The sequence below is a fragment of the Hipposideros armiger genome, unplaced genomic scaffold (genome assembly GCF_001890085.2).
Source record: "Hipposideros armiger isolate ML-2016 unplaced genomic scaffold, ASM189008v1 scaffold_49, whole genome shotgun sequence".
NCBI classification, from domain to species: Eukaryota; Metazoa; Chordata; class Mammalia; order Chiroptera; family Hipposideridae; genus Hipposideros; species Hipposideros armiger.
In genome coordinates, this window is record NW_017731399.1 from 3,597,632 (window position 1) to 3,615,539 (window position 17,908).

General features: G+C 41.4%; 1 pseudogene; it reads right to left on the bottom strand.

Moving 5' to 3' along the window:
• Window positions 1–11,369: 11,369 nt before the first annotated feature.
• The window catches only part of LOC109381544 (transmembrane protein 126A pseudogene), a 13,541-nt pseudogene continuing 7,002 nt past the window's right edge, over window positions 11,370–17,908 (bottom strand).

Consider the following 17,908-nt stretch of genomic DNA (forward strand, 5'->3'; position numbering starts at 1 on the left):
TCCCAAGCCAGTTCTTAACCATCGTGCTACTCAGCCGGCCCCAGACATCAGTTAATTTTAAATCTTCACAAGTCATTCTAATATAAAATCAAAGTTGAAAAAAAACTGGTGAGGATTAAATAATGTTACTTATGTAAAGCAAGGTACTCACTAGTTCCTAGTTATTCCCCAATTTAAATTTCAAACCGGCTGGCAATTGACTATACTTTTGGTGCACATTTAAGATTTGCACCACTAGGTGTCAGTTTGACCATACAATTTGGTTCTTAGGAGCCTCTGGTTCTGGGCTCTCAGTGTAACAACTATGTACTATCACCATAACCATTTGATGAGTACCGGTCTTATACCAGCCACAGTGCTAATGATTCTTAAAACATATGATTTCTAATCCTATATCAAGTAGGCAAGGTAATTACTGTCCCCAGTCATGAGGAAGCGGAGGATCAGAAAGATTCTGTGACTTGTACAGGATACACAGTAAGTGGCAGAACTGAGATTCAAGCTTCATTCATTCACTCATTCAAAAGCACTGAGCACTTACTATGCGTGAGGCACTATCTCTGGTATTAGGGATCCAAAGGTGAATAAAGTATAGTTCTCATCCTCTGGAAGTTCATTTTTTATCCTTCACTTGTATGCAGTTTAAGAAGAAAAGATGGGCATCTCCTTTTGCAGTTATTTTTTGGCCTCAGGTTAGCTATATCTCCTGAAGAACTCAAATGCTGTGCTTTTAAGAGAGTGGAATGACCCTTAGGTCAAGTTTGCTGGCTTGGCTATTCCACTATGCCTAGCCACTGAAATAAAATTTTAAAAACTTAAGAGCCTATTAAGTACCTAAGAGGCTCAGGACTACATCTGGTCTGTTTTACCATTGTCTTATTTACTTATTTATATCCTCAGCAACAAACTATTTATATAGGGTACATGTCTAATTTTTAGTCAATGAATATTTACTGAATAAATGAATGCCTTGTACTCTGCTAAGCAAAAAAGAGCCACTAGGGAAATGTTTAAAATGAGTCTGCACCTTATTCTGGGAAGCAAATCTGAATATTTCCTTCCAAAGGTAGTACCTAAAAAGCTCCAATTGATTCATCCCTGGGGTGGGAAAGTCTCGTAGGTCTTGGAGAAGGTTCTGAATGAGCCAGGGACCAGAGGGTTATGATACTACCGGATTTGATCAGTGGATCCAGAGTCTAATGGCTGCTCTGCAGTTTGTTCCATGTCACAAGGATACCAGCTATGCCTGTCTCTGAGTTGTCACCCACTAACCAACCAGTTTGAAAATTAGGACCATTGGTATTACTGGGCTGGATCAAACCTATAGTCCATGCAACAGTCTTTTACCTTAGAGAAAAAGGAAAAGTTATTCAAGTAGTGGTCCTTAAATCTGGTTATGAATCAGAATCACTTCGGGGGAGCTTTGCAAAAATAAAATACAGATTCCTTGACCCTACTCCAAATGAGTTCAGTGGAATTCCTGGAACTAGGAGAGGGACCTGGGATTCTGATGTAGGACCAGGGTTAAAATAAGGCTGGCTCACTCATATGTAGCTCTGCGGTTCATAAATTTGCTCTGATCTTTTCTGTAGGCTGATTATATTCCCTCCCTGGATAAGAATTCCACGCATTTATTACCTGCAGTTTGAAGTAGTATTTTTTTTTTTTTTTAGTCCTAAGCTTGTCCCTACTGGAAGTTTGTAAATGACATTGAAATCCTAGAATTTAGGGATTTGAGAGATGAGTCCATGTTGATCTTACCCATGCTATTTGTGATACTGTAGATTTAGCTCAGCTCTCCCCCTAACACATGCCTAGCAGTCACATGTCCATCCTTGAGCTTTTTCTTGGTTTACAAGCAGCTCTGGCTTAATGAAGTGATTCATTCTGCATCAGCTAGACAACCTTTGTCCACTTTGCACAACAGCAGAAAAATAATATCTGTTCCTGTGGTGATTGTGGCCATGGATGGCTGCTGCTTAGGTCATTCAGGATAGGTAAGCGTTTGTCGTGGACTTCGATTAAAGTCCTGTTATGAGCCTTGTCAGCCTATTAACATCGGAGAGACCAGGAAGGGGAATATACTGTCGCTTCAGACAGAGCTCAATGACTAACACATCCCTTTGGAGTGGCAATCTGAATGGTTTGCAGAACAGAAACCAGAGGAAGGAGTGGGCATGAATATCTTGAGTGTATTTATAGTACAGTATACACGGGAGTGAAGAGAGAAGGAGAATACCAGCGTTATGTAACCGCCAAATAAAAAGGAAAAGGGTCTGTGGTTGAAGATGGAGGTTCACAATGGCGGGGGTGATCATTTTGGAGTCTCTCAGTATCCCTTGATGAGTCAAAGTTTCTAAGTAGCTTTATGTACATGAGAGAAAGAAAGGAGAAAGAGGGCTCGGGAGAGAGACTGAGAGGGCAGAGCGTTATCGGGTCATCGCCTGTACATCCCTGTAGGCAAATTTTGCCCGGCCGGGATCTGTCTGCACAGAAAAATTATTGGAGCTTGGTTGGAAATTTCTACCCACCAGTGATGAGATTTCTGTTTGTATTCCATGTGGACATCAACAGTGGCCCTGTTCTCAACAGAGGTTATTAGAAAATAGATCTCCAGGCACTAATCCACCCAAAATGAAAATACTGTGGCCTCTGATTTCAATGCAGGAGCTCAAATGCTCTGGCTCCTATATAATCAACACTCAATATTAATAGCTCTTCCTGACATTTCTTTTCATCTAGAGATTTCAAGCCTCTTGCAAACATCTACCTATCCCACAGGTAGCTGATTAAGCTACATTCACCCTTTTGCTTGGGGTTCTCCCATAAATTGGTGACGGAGCTAGAAATAAGAGTGTGGGCCTCCCGATCCAATGTCTCACACACTACGCCCACTCTTTTTCATTACCCAGTCTTAAGCAGTTTGTGGTGCTCCCAAAGGGTGTAGTTCTTTGTAGGGGCCTGTGTATCGATCTGCCTGCCTCTTTGCCGTCATCACCTCCCACTGAGTGCCTTTCTGGTTCCCTGGTGTCCTGGCAACTGGGATGTGTCTTAGTTGTCTGGGATGTGAGAATTGTTGAAGAATCTCCAGAGATTCTTCATGTCTTGTCACCCTTTATCCCAATGTACACTCACCACCACAATCTCAGGGCCATGAAAGTACTGTGTCCTCTGGCTTATTCTTCCTCCTTTTCTATCCTCAATCCTCATCTCCCCTCAGCAGAAGAAGAGGAAACCACAGACCAAGAGCTTGTGAGGTAGGAAGGAATGGAAAGGAAAAATCTTTTCTCCCGGATTGCCCTCTTGTTCCCATGGAGGCCATGAACCTTAACCCCAATGGGAGGAGAAGGAAATTAGCAGGATGAGTCTTTGCTTCCACCACTTATCCTGAAGGAGTTGAATTTATTTATGTATTTATGTATGTGTTTATTTATTTAATTATTTTTTAATCTGGAGGGATGACTCAATGCAGACCCTTGGTGGGGAAATCTGTCTCAGAGCCTGAGGGCCACTATTGGCCCGATGTTTTAGTTTAATTTTCAGATCAGGATGTTTCACTGAGTCAGAGGAAATTGAGCTCTCCTTGTCCCCAGTGTTGACAGCTCTGAACAGGATTTCTCCAAAGGAATGACCCTGTCTATGGGAGTCCAACAGAGATTGGCAGTGGGATTCTAAAATCACAGTGCAAGGATGGCTTCGTGTCCCCTGGTGGAGGGCTTTATTTAGTCATACTCCACCACTGCTTTTACCTACTAATTACTGTAACCACTAGTGATCATTATATGATAATTAGCACATGCTTTTTATAACTCCCAGAGCACCACCCCGAAATTAATGATGGCAAGGCTGCTCCTAGAGACAACTCCTGACTCATTCATTCACTAAATACCTAGTGAACTACTGTGGGCCAGGTCCTGTGCTCGGCAGCTGTGAGCACGATAGATGTGGCTCTTGGTATCATCATGCTGACTTGCTACGGGAGGGATAGTAACTAAGAAAGCTTACACTTGGGATGTGTGCCTCCATCTTGGAAGTGCAGTATATATAAGAGGGGCACATAACCCAAGGGGGCTGGGAGAGGGGATATCAGGAGGCCCTCCTGGAGTAGTAACTTTGAAGGTGAGATCTGTAAGGTGAGTAGGAGCTAATAAATGGAATTTAACTTATGGTAAACCTATGCTATTTGTATAATTTCCCCAGAACAGAATGATAACCCCAAAGCCTCCTCATATTAACCTTCCAAAGTCACTCCAAGGTGCCTCTGACTCTGCTTCTGAACAGTGTGATGCTACCTTGGAAAAGCATGAAATTCTACACAAGTGGAAGATGTAATTATTGTATCCCACTAGAGAAAGAATTTTAGGAAGATGGCACCAGGGGAAATAGGTGTGAAAATCAGATTCTTCTATTTCTACATCCAGACCCAGTTCTCTGTGCCCTCGGAAAGGTCTGAGTCTGCTGGGGGAAACATGTTTTTCTCTACTTGAACAGCAACTTCCTTCTTATCAGCTGCTGCACTGAGAAGACACTGATGTCCTTTTGCAGGAAACTAACAGGAAAAGAAAGAAAGCCTACCGCTAAATACACTTCCTGAGGGCAAAATGAAATGGCTGCGTTCTGGTTGCCTGTAGGAAAGGGCTGAGTAAATAAATACACCATCCCTATTGTGTAGGCAGACTTCCTGGGAACATGTCCTCATGTCCTGACAACCTTCTTTCCCTTCTAAAATCAGCCATTCTGCACAGGAACAGACAGATGTCTCCCCTGGCTACTCAGAGGTATTGAGACTTACACGGCTCCTCTTTCTCAAACACAGAGGAAACAGAGTAAGAAGGAGAGGAGACACGGGTCGCAGGAAGAGGAACTTACTTGATATTGCCACACACCTCTCTTCTAACTTCATAGGACTTTCCCAGCAACTTCTGCTTTGAGCCTTGCTGTGCACAATCTGATAATGTCTGGGAACATGTCAGGAGGAGACGGGGTCAGGGCTGGTGCATCTCAGAAAATCAGTGGGCCTGTTTAAATCACAGCTGCACAGGTGACTTGATTTGGAGGCAGAGGTGGAAATTGTCGGTATCTGCAAATATTTATTGAACTCTAATGGTGTAACACCACAGCAGAAGCTGCTCAAGAAGGTGACGCTGGATCAGGAAACCGTTCCAGTCTAAAGGGTCCTAAGGCATTTCCTCATGGGGATAGTTTTTTCTTCTGATTGGAACACAAGGAAAAAACATGCAGAAAAATGGGATGGGGGAAGGGGCAGAGGAGAGGGAGATTATCTGAATAGGTTGCCCTGGTCTGAGAAGATGAGATAAGATGAGCTATGTGCTTGAACTTTTGTCTTTCTACAGTATTTTGGGTTTAAAGATCATTTATACTTTAGGAGTTGTTGTTGTTTTTTGTTTGTTTGCTTGTTTTCATCTTTTTCATGTAGTATTCATGGGTGAGCCAGCTCTGAGACATGACTCAAAGCCAGAGTAATGGGGTTTCCTTGTATAGTTCCTCATTTTCTCTGGCCACAGGCCAGCCCTGAATATCCTCCTCCCTTATACAGAAGACAGCTTCAACCCACTCCTGCTGGCTCACGCCAACCTCTTGGTGATCTTTCTTTCACCTTACAAACTGAACTCCCTTCTTTCAACTTTCTAATTGCAAAATTGCTCTTTCTTCAGTTTCTTGGTTCTTACTGCGCCGAATCCAGGCATGGAAACTTCCTCTTGGGTGCCCTTACTCCACCCACAGAGTAAGGGTAGGATCCCCTTTCTCTCATCCTCAGTTGAGGAATAACAGATTGCACAGTGACCAGCTTCTTTTGAAAGGGACAAAGTTCACACAGCCAAGTCCCTGCTCATTCTGGGCATATACCCCTCTCTCTGGAACTTTCTTGGAGCCAGGCTCAGATTTCTGCACATAGGAGGTACTGCCATAATTAGCTCATCTTGTTGGTTTTGTTAGGTAGTGTAGGGCAGGCAGGAAATTAGTCTGGATCGTGGCTTTGTTGGTCATGATTTTATGAACCCAAAATCTGAAATTGCGGTCTGGCAAGGATAAGATACACAAGGATAAATGAGACAAAATATTTGACAATAAGACCATCCTGGAAAAGTTACCATAGTCAGAGCATATCCTTCTAGTAGCTTGGAAAGGCAACCAGATATCACGCACTCATATAACATTAATAACTAATGACTACTGAGTACTTACTATGTGTCAGGTCCTTCTTGAATTATGTAGACCATCTCATTTATTCCTCATAAAAGGTTTCCTTCTAGTAGCTAGAAGGGAGAGACGACAAGTCATTACATATGTAATCATAACATTAATAGTAATAATAGTTATTATATATGCCAGTTATATAATATATGCCAGGCCCTGAATTGAACATTTTCTTTCATTCAATCTTTAAATTAAATCTGTAAGTAGGTATTATTATTATTATCATAAAGTAGGCTGCTTCTAAAAGTGGCTCCAATGATCTCTCTCCTGGTATTTAAATCCTTGTGTAATCCCTTCTCTTTGAGTGTGGGCTGGACCTAATGACTTGTTTCTAACTAACAGAATGTGGCAAAAGTGATGGGATGTCACTTCTGCGATTAGATTAAAAAAGACTGACTTCTGTCTTGCTAGCAGTCTCTCTCTTGCTGGCCCTCTCTCTTGCTCCCTTGCTTGGTCGCTCTGACGAAGTAAGCTGCCATGTATTGAGATGCTATGTGAAGAGACCCACAAGGCAAGGCACTGAGGGAAGCCTTGGCCCAATAGCTCGTGAGGATCTAAAGCCATAGCCTAAAGGCCTGTGAGCTATCCAGTCCTGCCCATGATGTATCAATGATGTAGTGAGCCTTGATAGGACTGCAGCCTTGTGAGAGACCCAGAGCCCGAGGACCCAGTTAAGCTGCACCAGATTTCTGACCCACAGCTACAGAGATAACAAATGTTTTAAGCTACTAAATTTTGGGGTAATTTGTTACGTAGCAAATTATCCACTTTTACAGATGAAGGAATTGAAGCTTAGGGAGATGAATCAACTTTCCCAAAGTCACATAGCTAGTAAATGGCAGAGCCAGGATTTGAACACATTAAGTTCAAGAGTCTGAGTTCAAGTCTCCTTTATAACAAGATTTCAAGTGATCAGGGCACTGGAGTTCTAGACGGCATTCTACTTTCTGAAATCCTTGGAGTGTAGCCATGTTTCCAGGAAACTCTTTGTGTGTGTGTAAAACAGGGATGGACAAGAGTTTAAATGATGCTAAGTGTTTTAAGCAGCCTACTTCCTGCTGCAGAAGAATGACTGGTCCACCCGTAGATCTGGTGATAGTAACCAGCACCTCCATTCAATAGCACAATGGCGGATCTGAGAGCAGCAGCCCATCCATTTTAGAAGCTACTCAAACCATCTCACCTATAATATGCAAGGTACCCAGGGTGGAGTGGTACACACACTTCTCTCGAGGATGAAAATGCATTCATTGAGTAATGAGAAGATATGGTGTACTATTTAAAAATCATGTGAGCCTTAGAATTGGAAAGCAAATGGTTCTGCCCAAGAGAACACTCTCTTCCACTGATAGCTTTTGTTTTGCTACTTCCCATCCATGGAACAGAGCCTTGAACTTTGAAACCACAGTGCTTTGTTCCAGCATGGAAAGCAGCTTGGCACTTCCCTGTGCTGGAAGCTTCCCAGTATGGGATGGTAAAAACATCTTCTTCCAAGATACTTTCCCTTTGTTCATCCAGAGTTTCATGCCAGTGGTCACATTTATGAAATCAAGTGAAGATACACTCGTTGGCTGGCTGTATGAATCTATTCTTCCTTGTCAGCTTTGCTCTGGTGCTAGAACAACAGTCTTTGAACTCAGGGAGGCTTGCCAGGTGGCGATAGAGCAACTGTCCCTCATGGTAGAGTTCTGGCATGGTTCTTCTTTCAACCAGTGGTAGAGGCTGTACTTTGCTGGTGTAATTGTGCAAGCTGGTGTAAAGTCCATAGCCAGGGAGGTGGGAGTAGGCCTCTAAACTGGCTCAGCAGACTGATTGTGGTCTGTTGCCTCTCTTTCTAGCTTTCTTTATGCTCTTCTCTGCTGGCTCTCTCTCTCTCTCTCTCTCTCTCTCTCTCTCTCTCTCTCTCTCTCCTCTCTCCCTCCCTCCCTCCCTCCCTCCCTCATCTCTCATCTCTCATCTCTTACTTCTCCCCTCCACCCCCTTCCTCCTCTCCAATCCCTTCATTCCTATCAGCCTCTACCTTCAGGGATCCCTAACTCAGGGAACCACCTCTTATCAGATATCTTGGCTTGCCTCCAACTGCTAGCAGCAGGCAGCTCTGCCCCTTGTCTGCTGGGTGATTTTCTTCTTCACCAGTTGTTTGTTTCTCTAATTCATTTCAAATTGTGTGTAGAATGCGGGGGTGGGGAGGTACATCTGAAAACAAAACAAAAAAATGGAGCTTTTGCCTAGTGAGATTGCCCCCCTGGACTAAAACAGAAATGAAAAGAGACTTGGATCCTGCTCCCTTGAAAAGTGATATGATGAAAAGAGGACAGGAGTAGCAAAGAAAAGAGAGCAAAAAGTGGCATCAGCATACACTAACGTCCAAGGCAAACCATATTGCTCCTTAGATATTGGGACATCACTCTGAGTCCTTCATTTTCCACTTCATCAGGATTTATAAAGGCTATTTTTTTCCCTTTAATATACCTGCCAGCCTGGTTTTGCTCAAGTGGCTCTGAACAGATACTATCTGCACCACCTCCACAGCCAGCCACACAACAGAAAGCTGCAGACTCCCCGACTCCAGTGTTCTTGCTTTCTAAGAGGGGGCCTTGAAAGCGTGGAGAAGCACATAACACAGGAAAGAAAAGAGAAGTTGGATGGAGTAATTACGTTATAAGGTTACTCTGTGTATGCAAAACCAAGACATAGGGTATAAGAAATCACCTTTCCAGTACTGCATGGGCTTTAACAACACAATAGTCTTCTGTTGGATCAAAGGATAGTCCTTAAAACCTTCCCTCTTTAAGATTTTTTCTCTTCTTACTGGGTTGTACATGTTTATTTTACATTTCTTTTCTTAACTCATTTTCATATGGAATGGGAGAGGTAGAGGGTATATGCATAAAAAATATTTATAAATACTTTTTCTGTGTGTGTATGAAATAGAACAGATAGCCGACCTTTGTGGCACTCTTCTTAGTTTTGTGATAGTAACTTTGTTATGTTCCTGAACTTAGATGGCAAGTCCTCTTAGTGAGCCTGGCTTAATTCTATGTTTTCTATGGCACCTAGTCACTATGGCTGTGCAAGAGCCATTATTACCCACAATACCATAATAATGGCCATGCCCTCCTGTGACATTATTGTTTCCTATCTGCCAGGACATTAATTGCCTTCTAACTTACTCTAAAATTGGTAGGTAGGGCATACTGCCAAGACTAGAGAGAAGAAAGCTGCTGGTAATATATTTAAAGGCTGTGGAAAGGACATACGGATACTTCCTTCTCATTGGAGCATCTTCACATTTGCGTGTTACTTTGTAATGGGATGTTAGTTCAGGCTTGCCTTATATCTTGGATTCCATCATGGTCAATGTCTGATCTTTCCTTCAATTGAATGATTCAGACATCTCTGAAGTTATTTTGGCTTTTCCACTTTCCTTTTACAGGCTTTTTATGAGTCACTGAATTGAAGGGGAGGTTATTTCTAATTTGGAAGGTGAGGATGAGAGAAAGGGGAGAAAAGTTCCAGAAAATAAGTAGGAAAAGACACCTTATTTGTTATGTATAGTTACTGGAGGAATAATTTCTGCTTAGTTTGGTGATAGAGAGGTATATAGTTTATTAAACCTTGACTAAAAATATAGGCTAGGAAATAGACAATTTTTTTTTTCATGGATAACATACCATGCAGTTTTAGACTCTTTGTAAGCTTGCTCTACAAAGGATAGGAAGGTATGTAGAAGAGATGTAAGACAAGAAGTTAGGAGAAAGAAGAAAGGGGCAAAGCACAACATTTCCAAAGTCCTGATTCTTGGTCCCACAGGAAGTTTTCAACCATAAAGTAATGCTTGTGAAGGCAATACTTCCTTGATCTGTCCCAATCCATCCCTGGGTGTATGTTTCATGCCCCATGGGTTTTTGTATTATAGGTGGAGTTGTGAGGAAGGTACATTTAAACCTGATTTAGAAATTGAATGAGTAATCAGGATAGCATTTTGTTATTTAGGAGCAGGGAGAGTGGGTGGAAATGAAAAACAAAAGCAAAAAACTAATGATGGCTATATTTCTGGGGGCACAAGAGTTTTTATAGCAACACCCGATTTCTCAAAAGTGCCTACTGTGATTTATACCCAAATGAATAAAAAATGCAATCATTTATTCTTGTACATTGTGCCAATGTGAGAAAAGAACTGCAATTCATTCAATGGTCTTAATTTAGACTGCTAGGAAGAGGAGCAGTTTAGAGGGAAAAAAAAGACAAGCTTTTTAAGTATCTGACACACATCTAGTAGGGCTATTTAAGAACTGCTGAACATTAAAATCAAGTTGAGGGTGGGAGGAGAGGAATTCTCATTTCCAGAGCACCACAAGGGTAAAATGTGGCCCATTTAGTACAAACTTGCTGATGACTGCCTTGGTCACTTTGCAGGAGCTAGCCAGGGGTGTCTAGAAGCTGGAGACCTCTCAACACATCAGTTTATTAACGTTTATAGTTGCAACAGGAGTGGACTGATTTCTGCTAAATAAACGGTTGTGTTTTGCCTTTTAACATGGAAACTTATGGGAAGGACTTCAAGGAAACTGAGCGCATTGGAACCTCAAAAGCAGGAGAAATTTATCTATACAGTTTTTTCTCCCAAGGAGTGGGAAACACTTCTTAAACACAACCTCTTCTATTGGTGTTTTCTAAGTACTGACCTATGAGTAAGCGATAAGCTTCTCCTTATAGGAAAGGAGCTGGAGAAAGGGATGAGTTTACAGAGTAAACTCTACAACAAAGAGTTAACCCTTCCGCGGTAACCTCAGATGCGTGATTCTGCCCCTTCCTGGGTTTCTACTGCGCAACCAAACTGTGCTTGAACCAACCGTGACCGTCATATCACTTGCCAGTTGATTTAACAGACACTTTAGACAGCCTATCATAACTTGGAACTGTCCAACCATCAACCAATTACAACTAAAGCTTGGTCTAGACGCTCCAGGTCCAGGCGGGGGCTAATACCGGGTCCAGGAAAAGGGGCGGTAAGGAAGCGATGACAGACAGGTAAACCAAACCAATCAGAGCAGAGAGCCGCCGCCCCACTCTCCAATGGAGAGGTAGGAAGTATAAAACGGGGTGGGCCTGTTGTCATGGGGGAGGTGGTGGCGCTTGGTGGCTGGCTAGTGGCGGCCGAGGTAGAGGCAGCGGCACTGGAGTTGGTCGGGGGCAGCGGCAGGTGAGTGCCGGTAACGCGGGTCTGAGATCTGGGTGCCGTCGCGGGGCGGAAACTCCAGCTCGGAGCTCCGGAGGCGGAGGCTAGAGGAAGGGGCCCTGGACAGCGGGTCGGGTCCAGCGGGGACCGGGGCCAGGGCGGAGGCGGGGGCGGCGGCGAGTTCGCGCTGACTGGGCTAGTGGGAGAATGGCCCCGCTCCAGGCGGCGGAGTTCGCGTCGGCCAGGTAGGTGGGGCCGGACCCAAGCGGGTCAGGCCGGGAGGTCCCTCGGGACGTACTGCTGTGCGGGTCTGGGGCACTGACCGCGGCTGTGTGTGTATGCGTATGTGTGAGTGTGATAGGTCCCTGGGGAGACCGGAGCGGCCGGGGTCCCAGAGAGGGGTGACCCGAAGTGACCGGTAATGACCTGGCCCGAGGGCAGGGTGACTCGGGAATACCCAGGACAGGTTGTGCGAGGGAACCCGGGCACCCCGGGAACGGCCCGAGCGGAGAGACCTGGGGGTTCGGAAAACTGGGAGTGGCCGGGGTCCGAGGGAGAAGGGAGACCGAAGGCGGCTGGGGTCCGAGTGACAGGGAGCGGCCTGGGTGCTTGCGAGGGCGTCGAGAAAAGGCAAGGAGGGGGCTGGGGACCCTCCCGAGGAAGGTGGCTGTTGGAGGGAGGAGCGCTTCTGGGGGAGTTTAGGAGCTGTGGGTCTTACGAGGGTCGGACCCGTGGAGACCTTGAACGCTTGGGGAGGAACCTGAGCGCCCTGCCCCCCACCGCTGGTCTAGGATGGGAGACCCAAGACTGGACTGCAAACTCCTGGGTCTGAGGATCCTCGGGGCACCAAGAAAAATCCTCCAGGAGCAGTTCGGGTTTGAGACTGGAATGAGGGGTCTAGCTGGGGAGTGGAAATTCTCTCAGAGAGGAGTCTAGCAAAATGACACGCAGGTGGGCGGGGAGAAATAATTTCCTTGTAGGAAGGGAGTAAAAGATAGGGCGTTGTAGGAGGGAACGAGAAAGTTGCTCGAGAACACAGCAGTGGTCTTGTGGAAACTGACCAGAACAGTAGATATGAGAAATTAACAGTGAGGCCATTAATACGCTCTAAGAACTTAAGAAATAGAAGAAACTTCAGCTTCATAATACTAAGATGTCATGTAGGACCAGAGAAAAGGTTCTAAAAGCAAGGTTAACTGACTTGCATTGCAGTGCTTGAGAAATTCGTTTGAAGATGACAGCAATAATATTAGAAAATAAGGACATTGACAGGATGGGGAATTTGAAAGGGAAAAGGGGAGGAGTATAAAGGAGCAGGTCTGGGAACTTGACCAGAAAGAGGACAGTCATGAAGAGGATAGGCATACCCTTGCCAAATTAGAAGTTTGAATTCTGGTTCTGCCTCTTAGCTTGGGCAACGTAGCCTCTCTAGGCAAGTTTCCTTGTCTGTATAATAGGGATAATAATAATTCCTACTTCGTAGTGTTGTTTTTTCACATGAGTTAATACTTGTTAGAACTATTAGAATAGTGCCTGATGTAGTAAGCACTGTGTACTGGATTGTTAAACAGAGGATAAAGAAAGACTGGAGTTCTTTAATGAGGTGGTTCTCAAACTTTAGCTTGCACCAGAATCACCTGGAGGGCTTGGTAAACTAAAGACTGCTGGCCCCCAGGCTTCTGATTCAGTAGGTCTGAGTGGGGCCTGAGAATTTGCATTTACCTCAGGTGATGCTTATGTTGGTCCACTTTAAGAATGACTTGATTTAAATGAAAACAGTAATAATGGAGCAACCTTAAAATTCCTGTCTCTTCTGCTAAAGACAGGTAAATTGCAAAAAAGATTCTAATATAAGGGATACTCCATTTTAAGCCTGTTTCTCAAACTGTGGATCACGATTTATTAGTAGTTTATAAAATCAATTTCTAGTGGGTTATCACTAGCATTGAAAAATACAATGAAATAGAATAGAACAGAATTAATTGACTAGCATAGCACATGGTAAGGAAAAGTATTGTTTTGGGAAATTTTTCTCATACATATGTGTACTAGGGCACAATGTAAAATGTATTTCTGACAGCCAAGAATTTGAAAAACTGTTTTGAGCCACGCAGTGCAACAAAAGCAATCCTTCAGTAGAGGTATCTAGGGACTGAGTTTATTGTTTATTTCTTTGTTTTTCTTCTTTTTGTGGTAATTCTTTCTCAGGTGGTGAAACATTTCATGAAATTTCTTCAGTTACTAATTTAGTTTTTCCTGTGTTTGCATTATCACATACTGTGTGGTGTGCCTCTTTTTAGATATTGAGAATCTTTGGCATGAAGACTTAAGGAAATCTGAGGCAGAGAAATGAAATTGAGTGGTGTTTCTCAGATGTGGTACACTTTTGTTTCACTTGTGCCCTTTTGTTTACCGTTTCTTTTTTTTTTTTTTTTACCACTGTACCGTAAGGCATTGTTTGTAAAAAAAACTAAGTATACAGAGACATATTGACAGTAAACAACTAACACTGAAATGGACTGGTTCGAGAACAGTTCATGTATAGAAAATAAGCAAGAACCAAATAAGACACATTTCAAAAGAGAAAAGCAAAAGGCTGTTTCTTTTTTCAAGTAAAAGCATCTTAAAACTTTTCATGGCCTTACACTAATATAATACAAAACATATACAAGCATTTTTAAGGGAACTAGATGTACTTTACTTGTGTATTTTAGATTTCTGGGAATGAACTGGATGTGGCATATCTTGTAAATTTAACTTGTTTGAGGGAACTAAATGTAACCTATAATACTTTAAGATATATTGATAAAATATATGTATGTCTTGTGCTGTGTTTGGTTTGATTTTTCTATAAAAAACTAGATGGTTTATTAATTAGAAAGAGTTGATTTAGATCTGTTTTTATAGACATAAGAACAGAGAAAAGTAGCATTGAAAACAGAGATTCTTGCAGTTCTCTTAAAATATTTAATCTAGTGGATTTATGTAACCCTTTCATTAATATTTTTATGAAATTGTGAGGAAACTGTTGGTATAACTTTGCATTAGGAGTTTTAGATAATTTTTTCCTTTCTCAAAAATCATTTTTAGTTCTATTTCAGATTTTTATATTTTGTTAAATTTTTTGGGGGGGGTGGCTTGGAAGACTGCAAAACATATAATGATTGCATGTTTGAAATGAAAAACAAAAGCAGTCTTTTCACAAAAAAAATGTATTAATTTTTTTGTGACAGCAGCTCCAAGGATGAAAGCTTTCACATTACTTTCACTGAGTTAAATGTAGAGTCCTTACCACCAAAATGGTTGTTCTTTAAATTATTGTACATTTGGTGGGCACATTTGTGTAGATCATTCAGTTCTTTACTAACTGATAGAGGAAGGCAAAATCCTAAAACCCAAATGTGGGAAAAATATAAAAGTTCATTCTTCATACTTTTGAACGTTGACCAGTTTGATTGCTTACTTGCTTCTTACTAAATGGACTTTATTCAGTTCAGTTATTATTCACCCATAATTTAATCGTATGCATTTATGAATAGCTCTGATTGCTCAACTCGTTTTACGGTGAGATTTCTTAATCTATAGTGGTTTTTAAATCCCAAAGAAACTGTATGCTCTTGACTGTGCAATTTAGTGAGACTAAGCTTCACATGTCAAAGATTATTCATGTAAATTATTTTAAAAAGTGGAAGTTGAACTAACACTAGTTAAGTCCATTTTCTCTTTTGGTAAAATTTTTGTCTTTTTTTCCAAATAGCTCCTGATCTGCTTTCTCTGCTTCATGCCCTCCAATTATCCATCCAATAAATCGTAATGGAAATGTTGGTGCCTGAAAAATCTAGTTCTGTCAAAGTACAAAACCCCTATATTTAGTTTTTGGTTTGCTGGGAGAATTCCTTTTGTTAGAAAAGGTCTCTTGGTGAACTTATCACCTTAAGAAAAAGTCTTATTTAATAGAGTACTTGAAAAGCCACATTTTATTTTGGACTTGTCGACACACATCTATTGTGTTCAATAGATTTTTATTTCTACAGAATAGATATTGAATTCTGCCGATTTCTGAACTGTGATGTTTCCTTGGGAGGAAGGATGTTTCCTTTCCTAGGGAGAAAGGAGACAATTGTACTCCGTAAATATATTTTCAAAATGTGATATTTTATTTTTTATCTTGACACGATAAATCCTTTATTTGCAAAGAAAATCTGTTTCAGTAATATAACATATGGGAAATTTCATTATTAAAAGTAGAAATACTGTGTCAGGCTTTAGGAAGTTTGTTCAGATGTGAGACACAGGTACTGATAAATAGGATGTCATTATGATATTGCCATATATTTTTGAGAATATAAAATATGCACTTGGAAATCTTGGGGCAAAATAGAGCTTGAAACTAAGGGAGAATGAGGAGAATACTGACATGTGTTTAAGGAGGAGTCTGGAGGATCTGCAGGAAGTATGTCTAGAGGAGCGAGCAGTTCTTGGCAGTTTTCCTGGAGTGACATATGTAAAGGAGGATGATCCTATTTGCAACGTTCTCCCATGGACATATATTTTTTTTCTGTGCAGTTTCCACTGCTTGCTATAACTCTTTCTTTGTTTTCTTCCACTCAGGAAAGCGTGTCAGAATGCAAGTGAATAGACTGAGAATTGCTAGTCCTAGAGGATGAGAGCCTGGGCAGGACCATTTGGATTTAGAAGAAGGTAGATGAACCCTTGTCTCTGCTTCTGCAGCTCTTGGGAATAGGCCCCCAGCAATTGTAACTAGGTCAAGCCTTCCCACTGGTCCTTTCCAGTGGAGTCTGGGATTAAGCACTAGAAAGAGACCCCCAGTCATCTTAAATGGATTAACCAAGCAAGGAGCTGCTATATTAATAATTAATGTTCAGTGACTTCCTCTTCTTTCCCCACCCAAACTCAGTTTCTCCCCACTTGCTCGCTGATACTTTACATTCTTCTAATCAGGATCAAAGTCTTGAGTTCCTCGATTAAATAGCAAAATCTTAATAGTGGTAATTCGTTTTAATTAAGGTATATATATATATATATATATATATATATATATATAGTTAATTAGGAAAATGATTATTTGATCAGATTTTTTCCAGTTTAGTTAGGGAGCAAGAGGGATTGAAAGCTGTAAAACACAGCTTGGCTGCTGAATAAAGGCAAAGTCAGGGAAGCTAGGAACACAGAAGAAAAAGCAAAGTTCATAACTTCATTTAAGATTGACCTTGGCTACCTTTGACCTTAGAAAAGTAAGTTAGTGATGCTTTTGTCCAGGTCAGCTGTGCACAAGTACACCTCAGGAACTGTTCGATTGTGTCATGGGGTGCTGCTTTGCATAATTTATGACATTACTTAATAACTTTTAATATAACCGACTTTGTTATAAGGAATTTTAGCTGTCTGTGTTCTTTAATCAAGATAACCTTTTTATTTTCAACCTGGAATCTCAGAGAATCATAGAATAGCCTGATGATGACAGAAGTATATTTGTAACTACCATATTATGAAATTGAAAAAAGCATTATTTATGTTCTGAGGAAGCATGATAGAATGGACAGAGTCCAAATTTTATAATTGTATGACCATGTTTTTGAATCCTGGCTCTGTTATTTACTAATTACTAAATGGGTAGTTTATTAAACCTCTCTTAGTCTCAGTTTTGTCGTCCATAAAATGGAGCTTATAATATCCTCCTTACCAGGCTAATGGTGAGAATTAAATGGAAAGCATTTTGTATAGTGCCTTGCCCATCATGGGCATTCAGTACGTGGTGATGTTAATTATTAATAATTATAACAGTATTAGGCCTATTGCAGATTTGTCTTCCTAGGAGGGGCTAATATTCCAGATACTGTGATTAATGGCAGTTAGGAAAACCAGAGTTGACTTGAAAATTTTACACGTATTTTAAGCATTTATTACCTTAGTTTGTTTTTGTGGTTGGTTTAGTTTGTTGGATTAGACTAAAACATGGGGCAAATGAGGCTAATATTTTATTGCGTGGTCACTGGCTGTCTCTATCATTACCTGATCCTCTTCCAAGTATGTATGAGTTTTTGTTAACAGTGGGATCCATTAACCCTATGACTAGAAAAAAACAATTGAACATTATAGATTTAATTATTTTAAATTAGTTTTAAATGCCAGTTAGAAAGAATTTATCTTCCCCTACAGTTAATACATTCCTCTTCATTATTCCAAGTAGAAGTATATTTTATTTCATAAGTTAAGTCCTGTACCTTCCTTGTTAAAGGTTTGGTCAGATGAAAGAAATATCCTTCTGTATCTATAGAAAGCTGTTAAAAGCTATATTATCTCAAAGAGTCTCTGATGAAAGCAGGTGTGTAGTTTCCGTAGCATTCATAATGTAATGGGCTTTCTTTAAATCTCATCAGTGAACATAATTTTTTTTTTTTTTTTAGCTGAGCCATCCTGCCACCTGTTGGCAGCTCAGCGGCTGCTCAGCTCGGGCTGGGACTCGAACCGCTGTTGCTCAGAGCT